At 48.6% G+C, this 7,000-nt stretch overlaps 1 pseudogene; it reads left to right on the plus strand.

The window, feature by feature from the left end:
• LOC104516273 overlaps positions 1 to 2,343 on the plus strand; it is a 3,217-nt pseudogene extending 874 nt beyond the window's left edge.
• The last annotated feature ends 4,657 nt before the right edge of the window (positions 2,344 to 7,000 follow it).

Here is a 7,000-nt window from a genome sequence, read left to right on the forward strand (position 1 = left end):
TTTTCCACGTGCCTCCCTCACCTGGCTGTGATCTCCATGGTTATCAGCACAGGCCTGTTTGCCCACCTCAAGCCCCCCTACATCTCCTCTCCGTCCTTGGATATGCTGGTGTCATTTTTGTACTCGGTGGTGCCTCCAGCAGTGAACCCCCTCATCTACAGCATGAGGAACCAGGAGCTCAAAGATGCCATTAAGAAATGCTTTTCATGTACGTTTTTAAACAGCTGAGACCTGCCATCTCTCTTCACACATGATTCTCTTTGCAGTCCTTATTATGGTAGAAGGTTGTTTATTCAATTTGGTTTTGCTTTGTTTGGTTTTTTCCCCATCATTTTCCTACATGACCTTTTGGATTTGTCCCACTACATCTGAGTCATGAATGTGCTTTGTGTCGCCTGGAGACCATAAATATTTTGTGTAACACTGACCCAGAGCTGAGTCACATTATGGCTGTTATAAAATGGCATCTCCCCTGCACACTGCCTGCATGCTCTGTTCTTCTTCCAAAGCTGATGTCAAGAAGAACAAGACCCAAAAAGTAAGCATTGACCAATAGATTTGGCAGCAAAAACATCCTTGTTTTCTGATGACCTGCTAGAAACCAAAGATGGATTTAAAACTCCTTTGTTTGTCAGTCTAGTGACAGTGGAACTGGTGAGTTTCACAGAGGGGGATACCCAGGGCTGTACCATATACAGCATGGCAGAGAACCAGCCATCAGGAATGGAATCTGGTTTCAAAGGGTATTTCCTTAAACAGCATTTGCCTTGGATGGGAAACGACACCCACAAAGTGAGAGGTCACCCAGGGAGGAATCACCCAAAGGTAAAGTACTAAATGCCGGTATCCACAGGCAGATGAGGACTCTGTAATCACGAGGAGGCAATTGTGAACCATCAGGGAGGGGGAAGGGAGAGCAATTGGTGGCACAGTTAATGATGTCTCACCAACTACATCTAGAGACACTTGGACACACACCTAGTGTCCCTGGAAATGGTCCACCATCCCAAGATGGAGACCAATGTGGAGCACAGGAATAGCTAGATAGATCGGAAGTGGGATCAGGACTGGTGAGCTGGAAGCTGACATGGACTGGAAACTTCTTTGAGAGAAAAATGCAAGCAGTTTACTAAACCAGAACTATGTATAGCTACACTAAGACATGCTCAGAGTGCAGACCCAGATGTTCTGTCTGTCCTGGTGCTCTGTAAGGCCTAGGAAACAGGTGAAGAAGTACTAGAGTTGAATTAAGTTCTCCTAATTCAATCCTTCTCCTTTTGGTGAAACGTGACTCTGGGGCCATGTTTTAGGGTTTGCACTGAAGAAATTAAACCCATTGCCTGTTGTCCTCTCATTCCCTGACTTGGTAACATTTCCCACCACACACTTTCTTGTACACCCTTCATGTACTAGAAAGTGCTGAATGTTCTCCTTGGAGACTTGTCTAGTCTGAACAGCTTACTTCTCTCAGTCTGTCCCCATAGTAGACATACTTCAGTCTTTGGAGCAAATCTGTTGCCTGCCTCTGGACTGGGTCCAACTGGTTGATGGTGAAGAATGATGCAAAAATACCTTTGAGCACTTTGGCATTCTCGATATCCTGGGAAACCAGGACTCCCGTTTCCTTCCAGAGAGGGGCCACATGTTCCCTGATCTTCTTTTTTTCCCTATGCCCCTACAGATACCCTTCTTGTTGCTTTTGATGTCCCAGGCCAGGTTTAATTCTACCAGGCCTTCAGCTTTCCTTGCCTGCTCCTTGAATTCCTGGACAACTTCCCTGTAATCCTCCCAGGCTCCCTGTCCCTGATTCCACCCACTGCAGGCTTCCTTGTTTTGCCTCAGTTTCTCCAGGAGATGCTTGTTCATACAAACAGGCTTCCTGGTGGTTTTGCCTGACACCTCTTCATTGGGATGCATCACTCCTGGGCTTGGGGGAGAAGATCCTTCAATACTCCCAGCCTTCTTGGGCCCCTGTTCTCTCCAGGGCTTCACCCCATGGGATGGCGTGCAGAAACTGCCTGGGGCAGTGGTTTTCTCAGTGCTCTAATGGGCACTGCTGATATATTTTTACTACAACTCTGACAAAGCAACGCTGTGAAACAGTTCGTCTGTGAACTACCCCAGATTCTCAAGCTCTTCTGGTCAGATTCCTACCTCAGGGAAGTTGAGCTTCTTCTGTTTAGTATCTTTTTGTCCTCCAGATGTTACTTTTTTCACTGTGTGGTCCTAGGTGGAGATCTCTAGTGTTGAAGATCCCCTCTGAGCAGGGACGGCACATTTCCACGTCTCCCTCACCTGGCCATGCTCTCACTGTTTATCAGCACTGCCATTTTGCTTACCTGAATGCCCCTGTCCCGAGCCACGTCGCCTCCCCCATCTTCTAAATCCATGGATTTAGTCTTTGTTGTGTTAAAATTCAAAATAGTTTGGCAGACAATAAACTCCCTTGCATTCCAGCTTATCTTCAAATATCAGAGAGGTTGGGGGCAGCTGGGCTTAGATTCTGAGTGATGCCCAATTCACACTCTCTACGTCCAGTTGTGTTCAAAGTACAGAACTACCATGATTACGGATGCACAAATAGCATGATGCACTATTTTTGGGGTTCCCCAGGGTTGCCTAGGGAACTACCGTGGTACAGATTCTCTGTGCCAATCGACTTGGCTATGCAGCGCTCAAGTCGACATGGCTGGGTTTCGCTTGGCTCGGCTCGACGGAGTTTGGTTTCACTCAGCTGCGAGCCCTGTGGGCACAGACCAGGTTGTGCCACGGGAGGCCTGGCAGAGCAGGTTTGAGCGTAGAGAGAGCCGAGGGCTCCTGGTGGCTGCAGGCAGCAGCCGGGGTGTGGGCAGGGGCCAGGGCTGCTTCCAGTGAGCCTGTGGTACCCTCCCTGCCTACTCTGGGTGAAACTGTGGAGGCACAGCCAGAGCCCAAGGGGCAGAAACACCCATCCAACAGGCCTGTGAGATGATCCCTTTGGGAGCAGGCCAGAGTGGAGCCCTCGGACATCCCCAAGTTGAGCTGGTGGGTGCCCCGGGACCTGCTGCAGGGTCCCAGCCTGCAGCCCTCTCCCAAAGAGCACCTCCTCCTGCTGCTGCCAGAGATGTCCAACCTTCCAGGCCAGACACCAACACACCCATGGCAGACCTTGCTGCTTGGTAGAAGAAAGGGCTGGATGCTGGCCAGGCTGTGGAGGGACAGAGGTGCTCCCTTCCCACCCCACAGCCCTTCCAGAGCTGCATGATGGGAAATAGGGATCAGGAGAGGGACCAGGCTCTGGCAACAGGCCCCTGTCATATCCCTGCTCACAGGGACAGGCTCTGGGAAACCCCAGCTGCCAGCAGGGCAGAGGCTGTCTGACATGCCCAGGGTGGCAGGGTGTGCAGGGTGTACTGGTTCCAGGCAGCGAGGAACTCCTGAGGCCAGTCTATAAGATTTTGTTTCATTCCATAATACATCAAGCTCAGTGGTCATGTTTTCCCCCATACCCACGGTGCTGAGAGCGGGCTGGAAAGGAGCTTGCTGAGGCTCGACCCAGAAGGTGTGTTGGTGGGGGGTCTGCTCAGAGTTTACCACTGGAAGACCTTTTTCTTTTGTTTTCCTCCAGGCACTGCCATTTTGTGACCAGAACTCATGATGGGTGATTAGCTGAGAAAGATCATGTTTTGTCAGGGAAATTACTCTGAGAGGGAGGGCTGGAAGTTCTTCTTTCCCCCTGCTCTCAGCTCCCAGGCTCAGGGAAGGGGTTTTTCTCCCTCAGCTTATTTCTGGACTTGGGGTTTTGGATTCATTTTTGCTGGCTGTGTCCATCCATGGGTAGGGAGATCCTATATCATTTGTTCTATTTTTTTGTCCTTTTAATTGCTTATTAGCAACAACATTGTTAGTAACTCCATGAGTTTCATTGACATAATTAAGTAGTTCTTATCTCAACTTATACGAGCCTCCCTTGTTTTTCCCCTGACCCTTCATCTCTGGGACGGGGGGAGGGATGTAATGGTAGAGGAACTGGTGATGCTTAATTTCCCAACAGGGCTAAACCATGGCAGTTCTTTTTGGTGTACAATGTGGAGCTCAAGAGGGTTGAGATAAGAACAGATAGCAGTGTGTGATAAGACCTGCATTAGTGGTGATGGCTGATCCAGGCACTGAATTTGGGCCTTTTTAGGCTGCTGACTGAACAGCAGTTACTGATTATCTTGATTTTGTATGTTAGAGCCGGGCTGATGGGTTTGGTCAGGCTGTTTTGTGTGTGCTGATGCTGGCAGGGATACTCTACCCCCATCTGTACTTAATATTGTTGACGCCCTGGTACTGATGCTGTGATAGATTCAACTCAACAACCAAAGTTGTTAAGCAGGTATTCTTCATTGCAGCGCTGGGCACACTGGGGATCATTCCACCAAGAGTGTGTGCCTAAAGCAGGTAATTACACACCTTACATAACAACTGTTAATACATATTCATTATTTTTTGAGAAGTCCTTTACATTTTGGGGAATTCATTTGCATTCTGCTCCTCCTTTTCATGCAAACACATTGCCCTGTGGTGGTCTATCTCAGGGGTCTCCAGATAAAGGCTCCGAGTCTTCTTTGTTGAATTTTTCACCTCTCTGTCTTGTGTATGTTTAGTCCAGTCCTTCAGTTGTTTGTCTCAGGGTCTCCTCCTTAGGTCCTGCCTGCTTCGTTCACCTTGTACAATAGTTTCTTATCTATAGTCTGTTATCACAACAACTATCATTTGTTTAGGCTTAAGTAGACTGAAAACTTCTACTTGTTCAGCTTGTTTATACTTATTTTACAGTCCTTTTTACTAGCAAGTCCTTACAAAGTTGAAGGATACTTTAACTATTTCAAATGCCAAGGTTCACTACTTCTATCCCATTGAAAATATCCATGGTTTTATTTCTTCACTACGTTGTGATTTATCTTCTGGAGGTCTTCCACAATTACACCTCTCCCTTTTTCCTCTCAGGGACACAGCTGATAGAGGAGTATTCAGTAAATTTTTCATGGGGTTGGGGTGACCTGTGGCCAAGGATCATCTTGCTAGTAAATGTTCTAGTGGTTTTGGGTAAAGTTAAGGAAATGTTTGGGAATGCATGCCCAGTGCCTGAGGCAGATGGAGGATTTTTGCAGCCACCCAAGCCGCTTTAAGGTGCAAAGGACCAGCATGGACCCACACGGGTAGTAAGCTGGTAACCCAAGTCCATGTGGCTGCAACCATGTCTGCAACCACACCTGCACCACCATCCACCACACCTGCATCACAGCCTCCAATGCCTGTATCACAGTCCCCCACACCTGTATCAGCCTTCAACATGCCTGCATAGATGTCCCCACCTTCCAACGTGGCCAGCCTGTCTCCCACTGAATCAGACTACCTCCAACAGCAGCTCCACCTCCCACAGTGGCTTCAATTCCTTAATCTTTTGTGTGCTATTGCCAGGGTCGGCCACTGTCAGAGGCCCCAGTTCAGAAAAACAAATACACACGCATATCACTCTGCATAGTCAAGGATGATGAGGTAGAAGCATCGTCCCGGGCAACAGAGGCAAAATATAAGGAGATAGGAGCAGGCCTGTCTCAAGAGTCGGAGAGAATGAAGCCATTGTGACCACATCAGTTTTATCCCTGAGGGAGCTACAGGGCGTCCGTAGAGACTACAGCTGCTGCCCAGGTGACCATATCATGACCTCGCTGCTTCGCTGTGAGGATAATGGGGCCACTAGTATGGAGCAAGAGGGGAGAGAGGCTATACAGCTGGGATCGCTTGCCGGAGAAGGGGGCATTGATAAAGCAATTGGACGTAAACCACAAAACATCAGCCTCTGGAAATGACTCCTGACCAGTGTGAAGGAGAGGTACCCTTTTAGAGAAAGTGTGCCACAACAACTACGCAGATGGACCAGCATGGAGAAGGCATTCATTATCTTGGAGAATGGTGCTGCAGAACTTTTATTGGGACCCAAACAAACCATGAGCAGCTACTGACCCAGGTGAAGTTTACTGCACTACAGCCATGTGTCAGAAGTTAATGCAGAGTGCACCACCCTCACGTTCGACCGTGCTCCAATAATAACTTAGAGATAGGATGACGCACCAACTGCAGACGAGATAATTCGCCGATTATGAGACTATAAGGAAAGTCTCTCCTCCCCCATACAGGCCCATGTCTCAGCTGTGGAGGCACTGTCTAAAGAGTTTAAGAAACCCCAAGAGGAGGTGTCCTGCTCCCCAGCTCCATGGGCCAGTGTCTCAGCTATCAAATGCAAGCATTCCACTCCTCCAAAAAGGGAATACAACAGGTATTCCTCACAGGGTACCCTGGAGTTTTACCTGAAAGACCACAAAGGGGACATGAGGAGGTGGGAAGGAAAATCTATCCCTCTCCTGGAGGAACGAGTAAGTGAACTGAAGGAAAGAAGATCTATTAGTGGGGACTCTGCCAGAAAAGTTGATGATCCCATATCTGACAATGGGACAATCTGACATGGCTAATAATCCCTTTTCCCAAGATATGAGTGAGGCACACGAGTATTAGAGAGGCCCTGCCTCCAGCCAGGTGGAGGAAAGGGACAACCATGTTTACTGGACTGTATGGATTCAGTGGCCTAGGAGGGAGTTGCTGTCCATGTCAGAGACAAGCTGGAGTGTGTGGAACTCCACCTGGGGATGGATGAAGACCTGACTGAGAGATTATGGGTCAGTATTATAGGGAGGGCAGGAAGACAGGATACAGTAGTTGGAGTTTGCTACAGGCCACCTGACCAGGATGAGTGAGTGGATGAGGACCTCTACAGACAGATAACAACAGCCTCACGTTCACATACCCTGGTCTTCATGGGAGACTTCAACCACCCCGATATCTGTTGAAGGGACAACATGGCAGGACACAAGAAAGCGATGAGATTCTTGGAATGCGTCAATGACAACTTCCTTATCCAAGTGACAGAGAAGCCAACGAGGAGGGGTGCCATGCTGGGCCTTGTTCTCACCAA

This window comes from Eurypyga helias, unplaced genomic scaffold, assembly GCF_000690775.1.
Source record: "Eurypyga helias isolate BGI_N326 unplaced genomic scaffold, ASM69077v1 scaffold2191, whole genome shotgun sequence".
NCBI classification, from domain to species: Eukaryota; Metazoa; Chordata; class Aves; order Eurypygiformes; family Eurypygidae; genus Eurypyga; species Eurypyga helias.